This window comes from Erithacus rubecula (assembly GCF_903797595.1).
Source record: "Erithacus rubecula genome assembly, chromosome: 13".
NCBI classification, from domain to species: Eukaryota; Metazoa; Chordata; class Aves; order Passeriformes; family Muscicapidae; genus Erithacus; species Erithacus rubecula.
In genome coordinates, this window is record NC_136665.1 from 17,728,614 (window position 1) to 17,735,919 (window position 7,306).

The 7,306-nt window shown below is 49.1% G+C and overlaps 1 protein-coding gene across 1 annotated transcript in view; it reads right to left on the reverse strand.

The window, feature by feature from the left end:
• Window positions 1-4,974, reverse strand: part of CNTN3 (contactin 3) — a 92,334-nt gene extending 87,360 nt beyond the window's left edge. Inside the window, exon 1 of the mRNA XM_079317199.1 lies at window positions 4,838-4,974. The gene's annotated coding sequence lies outside the window, so the exon portion shown is untranslated. The remainder of the gene's footprint in view (window positions 1-4,837) is intronic.
• Between the last annotated feature and the right edge of the window lie 2,332 nt (window positions 4,975-7,306).

Consider the following 7,306-nt stretch of genomic DNA (forward strand, 5'->3'; position numbering starts at 1 on the left):
TTACAGCCTACACCAACACACTGGGCTGAGATGTTAAATAAATAACCCAGGGTGCTGCAGGGAGCTCTCCTCCCACTCTGTGCCCACACAACAACCTGCACCACACTCACAGCAGCAGGCACCCAAAATTTCCTATTAAACAAAGGAAAAGTCATCACAGGGATGCTGATATTTTAGTAATGGGATTTTGGTGTGAAAACTTCATCACCCAGGACCACACCAAGGTTATCTCCCTCATTCTGCTTTCATGGATTTAGAAACCAACTATCCTAAAGCAGCAGGACAGATGGACAGGTGGGACAGACACATCCAGGTGACTGCACTGAGCTTTTACAAGGCAAGATAAAATCAAAATATTTCGCATTATCCAGGGAAATAAACAGTGGTTTCTGCACCAGCCACAATTTGCTGGTTTCTCCCTATAAAATACTCCAGAGTAATAAGTCATTAGAACAGTATTCTTCATCTTGCACATTCTACCAGGAATGTAAGAGATGCCAACTTCAACAAATGGAATGTCTTCCAATGCAGAGATGCGTGATCCTTCTGCAAATGAACTATGAAAATCTGTATGCTTGCAAGCTAAACAGAATTTATCATTTACTGATCCACCCTGAATTGGATTAGACAGGAATGGCTCCTTATGTAGTCAAGCACTGCAGTACACTGGAAATTACTGTCCTGACCTCAGCACAAGCTAAAGGGATGCTGGACATGCTTCACATTAAGCCAGACTGTGGAAAACCAGTTGATTTTCCCCACCAGTTTACTCCAACGAGAGGTTTACAGCCACAAACAGCTGTAATTTATTATATTTTACATTTCACAAAAGGCCTGAACATGTTGAGCAGTAATACTCTTCAGAATTGTCAAGGCCTATTGAAGTGAAATATGCTTCCCACATCAGGAACATGGCACTGTGATTTCAGCACTGCTAGAAAAGCAGTAGAATTTTTTTTTTTTTTTTTTTTTTTTGTTGAGAGTCAGTCACAAAAAAAGGAATAGTGAGAGGAGCACTTTTAGAATAGTTAATACCAGGGTAGCTCATTACTCCTTACAATGTTGGTGGAAAAGGAATCTGGATTTAACCATAAATTTTCAGCAAGGCTCAAACCACTGTTTCAGAACTACAGTGAAATTTAAGAGTTCTCACTTCTCTATTAAAATTGAATGTACAAGTAAACCTTTCCTTAACCATACATCTCAAAACCAAAGGAACAGGATACAGGAACAGATCTACAGGAATGGGTGGGGCTCCCAGGGAGGTTGGTGGCACTCTCTTCTAAGTCAAATTTCACTTGCACAAAGGTTTCTTTTCAGCTCTTTCCTGCTCACACCTATTCACTCCCTGCCATCACAGCCAATGCTTCCCCTCCAACTGCAGCTCAGAAATGCATTATTTGTATTTTCCAGCAACCAAGACTGGCAGATAAAAAGAACCTCCAGACAAGTCTGGTCATCCCTGCTTTTCTCTTCCTATTACCTCTCACTCCAAAGCCCTCTACAGCCCACATCTCATTTTCCTGGAGCCCCTCACCCTGGCTGCTCTGCAGTCTGGATTTTAAACATTTCATCACTCAGTCAAATACAGATAAAGTTCTTCCTATGTGCAATCAAGATTAAGAAAATACTAAAATACATGTCCAAGTTGTGGACTGGCTGTTCCCATTAAATGAGTTTCTCCAGAAGAGCAAGAGCTGCAGCTGGGATTGTCCAAGGCTGGGATAATCACTGACTGAACTACTCCTGGTTTGGCTGAGAGAGGGAAACTTCAGCAGTAGAGCTGCAAAACAAAACAAACAAATGAAAACACCTGAAAAAAGAACTGCAGATACACTTTAAGGATGGCAGCAACAGAGCACCAAGGCAAGTCCATTTCCAGCTCCTGTGGCACATCCAGTTTTGAAGAAACAAAGTATTAAGATGCTAAACTTCTTCAAACAAAAGTTAATTTCAGAGTATCCTCCATTTAATCCATCTTGTTGTGCATCACCCATGCACAACAGGAGGTTAAGCAATGCTTGCATCACACAAGTCCCTTGAAAAAGTCATTTCTCACCACTTGTATCTCCAGTAGTGTTCAACTCCAATGTGTGCATGCATCCCAGGAGACTCATCCACTGTTCCCTGGTTTCCCAACATGAACTGGGAGGTTATGGATCTGACAGCACAAGACAGACCTAGCTCCAAGAAGGATGAAAAATTACTTTACAGATGAAAAAGCTTCCCTTGATTTTCTAGTAAGCCAGGCTTGTAATTATTTCCCAAGTTATCCAAAGTCAGGAGGGATGCTCACATCCAGCCCCACCATCCCTCATCACTAATAAGTTCCCTGTCCCTGCAGGCTTGATGCCTCCTCAGACACTGCTCACACCACTGTGAATACATTAAAAAAAAAAATAAAATCCTGTTTGCAGACTGCAGTTAATCTGTGTCTTCTGGTATCAAAGTAAATCCTGAGGATCACTTCCACACATATAAAACCACTGGCTTATGTCACTTGTAAGACTCAGCCTCTTACAGGAAAAACAGTAAAAACATTGAATCTATTTGCAGAAATCTGCTGCTGTATCACAACAACATTAAGATGTTCTTGTGGTATTGCAATGGGAAAATTCCCACAAGAAACACCACAAGAACATAAACATAAACAACATCAAAGACAGTGAGGCTAGCTCAGAGAAAAAAAACAAACAACAAAACCACCGCCCCTGCAGAAGTGGTGGGAAACATTTGTTTGTGGGTGGAAACTCCAAGAGAAGCATTATAGGAAAGTGACAGGGAAATATGGCATTGCTCCTTAGCTACGGTGACGTGATCTTTAGGAATTTAAAGAACAAGTTGTTTAGGTGGGTCCGTGTATCACATCCAGCTCCAGCATTTGCAGGGTGTGCAGCCAGCTGGATGCATCTCGGATTTCTGCACCAGACCCCAACTTAGCACTGGAGCTGAGCGAGTGACAGAGCTATAGGAGCTTGTTATCACCCCACGACAGCTCCAAACCCCCCAAAAATCCAAGGTTTTAACTTCCTTAACACAGAAAAAAACTCAAGCTTCAGATCAGCTAAACAGCCCCTACCTGTTCTATTCACCGAGGCGCCATCCCCAAAATCCACTCTGGAAAAACCCCACTGGCACTGGCAGCTCGCAGACCCTGCGCTCCGAGCAGCACCTCCCACTGCTTTATTCCAGAAAACATCACTGCTGCCAGCTCCAAACCTGCCGCTCACCCACCCCCGGCAGCGCAGGGCAAGGCTAGCAGAGATGCAGGAGGATGCAGGAGGATGCTGAGGGATGCTGAGGGATGCTGAGGAGCAGGAAGAGCGAGGCAGGACAGAGCTCACAGCGCTCTGTGCCTTTAGCTGCAGCCCCAACAGCCCATCGGCAGCATTTTGGCAAGAGTTAAACACCTCCACCAATCACTACCCTCAAAAGCTTTCAGAAATGCATTTGCCAGATTACTATGGGAAGGCTCTTGCATAATAAACAACTTTCTGGAACAATTCCACATGGGGTAGTAACACACTTTCAGTGCTTACAAGTTCAGTGATTTCCACTCCTGATTTTAGTATTTTGTTCATCATTTCCCATGTACATTTCAAAAATACCTCACTGAACAAGCCTGGCATGCACCTTAAGCTAGAGTTCAAGTTTCTCTTGCAAAACACAGCAGTCAATACTTTGGAGAGTTTCCTGTCCAGGTTTTGATTTTTGCCCTCGCAATAAAAATAGTGACATTCTTTCCCCTCGTATAAAACACGCACGTTGAGCACAGCTATCAGTATTGATTCCGTGTGTGTGTCAGTGGCACCACTAAGGTAATCCTGACTGCCCAATTCCCACCCAAGGCTATTGCTGGATCATTCCCCATCGGGAGCAACTGATCTCCCTCCCCAACAGCATCACAGCCCGGCACCACGCTGGATTGGCAACCAGGTGGCACATCACCGTGCTGGGGACACCAGCAGCTCGCACCCAGCCAGGTACGAGCCGTGGAGTTGCAAGAGAGCAGGCGGATGAGTGTTTAGAGGAGCAGCAGAGGCGGCCGAGGCTGCAGCGGGAGCGGAGCAGCGGCTGTGCCGAGCACCGAGCCACCGCCGCCACTCGGTGGCCAGCTCGCCCCGGCTCACGGCAAAGTCCCGCGGTGGCCAGGACTCGGGCAAACCCGAGCGAGAGACGTGCAGAAAGAGCCAAATTGTCATTCGAGAGGAAAAGGAAAAAGCTCTTCAAGGAGCGTTCACCGGCGAGGCGCGGGGCTTGTTTGAAACCAACACGCCGCATCCCCGACACCAGAGCTGGGGGCGAGCTCCGTCCGCGCCTTCTCGCATTTCAGACTATTAGCAGTTGATTAAAATCAAAGCCAGAGCCGCCCAGCTTTAAAACTTGAGCAACTCCAGACTCAGAACAATCCTAGGGGGGAGGAAAAGCGCGAACCCCGTGCAAACGCTCAGACCGGCAGCAGCCGCACGCTCCGGTGCCGCCGGACCGGGAGCATCCGCAGCGCTCGGGGGAGCCACGGGCAGAGACCCCCGGACAGGCGGACCGGGGGGCACAGCAGCTCCCTGCAGCCAGGAGAGGAGCCCCAAAAGTGCCACCAGCGAGCATCACCCAGGCGGGCAGCGGCGAGTACCGGGGCTGCATCCCCCGAGCCCGGCAGGGACGCGGAGCCACCTCCGTGTCCCCGGTTCCCGCTGCCCCAGCCCGGCTGCCCCGCTCCATCCTCCGCGTCCCCGCTGCCCCAGCCCGGCTCCCTCTCTCCATCCCCCCAGAGGGATGCGGGGGGCTCGGCGCTCTCCTCTCCGCCGCTGCCCAACTTTGTTTCCCCGAAGTTGCCCACCTGCAGCCGAGCCGCTGCAGCCGCCGGAGCGCTGCCCTTCCCCGCGGAGCCGGCGCTGTAATCCTGCGGCTCCCGGCGCCTCTTGTGGAGCGGCGCTGGCCGCGCTCCCGGCGGCGGGGCGGGCCTGGCGCGATCTCCCGCCCACCGCCCCTCACGGCTCCGGGGCTGTGCGGCCCGGTCCAGCCCAGCCCGGTCCAGCCCAGCCCGGTACAGCCCGGTACAGCCCGGTACAGCTCGGTACAGCTCAGCCTGGCCCCTCCGGACACAGCCGGGCCCGCCGGCGCCGGGGATGCTCCGCTGGCGGCGGCCGCTCCCCCGAGAGCCCCGCTGGGCTCTCCCCTCGGGGTGGAAGCGCTGCCGTGAGGGGGAAGTTGAGGCGTTATGGATTAAATAAAAATTCCATCTCGCTCTGGGCTGGCAGCCCAGGGAAAGAGTCAAGTTGGCGTAGGTCGCTGTGCAGGAGCCGGATGGAGGTTTTATTGGATCTGGCTCCGGCTGATCACAGCATTAGAGTTGTGTGGTGTAATTAGGGTTGAGCAGAATTCCTTTAAGTCCTTTTTTTTATTTTTTTCTTTTCTGTAGCCGGTAGTATACTAAATTTCCTGAAACCTGTGTTATCTTTCAGCATCCCAAAGCACAGGGAATGTGTTACAATAACTGTGCATTAGCTCCCTGTGCCTCAGTTGAAGTTTGCCAGGGATGACGGGTCAATCATAGCACCACACAATGGTTTGGGTGGAAAGGGACCTTAAAGCTCATCCAGTCTGACATCCATCCATGGGGACACCTTCCACTGTCCCAGGTGCTCCCAGCCCAATGTCCAGCTGGCCTTGGACACTCCAGGGACCCAGGGGCAGCCAGAGCTGCTCTGGGCACTGTGCCAGGGCTGCCCACCCTGACAGGGAACAATTCCTGCCCAAAATCCCATCTCACCCTGACCTCTGTCAGTTTGAAGCCATTCCCTGTGTCCTGTCCCTCCATCAATTCTCTCTCTCCATCTTTCCTGTGTCCCTTTCAAAGCCACACTGAGCTCACCCCAAATTCTCCTCCCCAGGTGGACAATTCCAGCCTTTTCTCCCAGCAGAGCTGCTCCATCCTCTGCTCATCCTGAGCAGCAGCTCCAGGTCTCTCCTGTGCTGGGACATTCCCAGAAGGGGGAAAGGACTTGCTGGCTGTCCTTCTGTACACAGAGGAGCTCTGGACAGGGTGGTGATGCTTTGCTGTCATGGCATAAAGAAGAAGGACGTGAGGAAAACAATTTGCTTCTTCAGCAAATAAGATTTAAGTCACTGCCACCTCCGTTTCCCTTTCTGTCCAGTAGTGTAATGAATTATTGAAATGTGCTGGCTGAGGAGCAATGACATCTCCTCTGGAGATAGCAGAGACTTGACACAGCATCTGTTGACCCAGACTTGGTATAAGAGCCTTGACCTGAAGAGATTTTTCACTTTTCCATGCATGTGCAGGTCTATAATTAAGAAACGTCCAGCACAGAAGTGTAGCCACTTCTGTAATGAAATGTGGCACTGGTCTGAGGAAGGATGTCAAAAAATAAATTATCTCAGCAAAACAAGATGCATTTTTAATTGGCAGAGTGTGATCAAATAGGACTCTTAGAGATGATAGAATTACAGGGATTTAATGAGTTCCCATGAGCTGAGCACTAAGATTTGTACCAGCAAGGTCCAGCTCAGCCCTGGCACAGAGCAGGAAGGTGCTCTCAGCCTCTTTGGGCTTTTGCCTGGAAGATAACACTAACTTTCAGTTAATATTGCACAAAGCCTTAGCTAGTGCTGGGTCAAGCCTTAGTTCCCCAACAAACTCCAGCTCAGGTAGAGCACAGTGGCTGTGAACTCCTCTTTCAGTTAAGGACTTCAGATTCCTATCATAGGTATCAAGTTAGGCCACATAAAAGATGCTTTTATTTTAAGTTTGTCAGACAGGCACTTTATGAGATTGTGAGGTTGAAAAGACGATTGATCTTTAAGATGACAAGTTTAAAAGGACAAAACCCACTCTTGCCCTCACTTATTTTCCAGCAAAACCAGGCATGCAGAAATAGTGGGTCTGTAAGTGCTGTTCCTGTATTCATTTCAGAAAACACAGCAAAGCTGCAGTATCACCACATACTTACTGAAGAGAAGCAATTTGCAGACAGTGAATTCTCTGAGGTTGCCTGGAAGGTTTCCCCACAGCCCCTGAGCCTGTGCTGCCCTTGTGCCACCCAGAACCCACTGCAAAATTCACCTTCAGTGATAACAGCTGAATTGCCAGCCTCACACTCCTTCCATCTAATGATGTTTTTTTTTTTCATTCCCACTTGTCATTCAGACATCACTGTTGGCAGCTCTCTGAAATTACATGTGAAGAACAGCAATGCTTCTACTCTAGTGTTGTCTAATTAATGCTTCCTAAGAATCAAAGTGGCAAAAAAAGCCCTGCACAGGTGTATGCAGGTACATAAATATC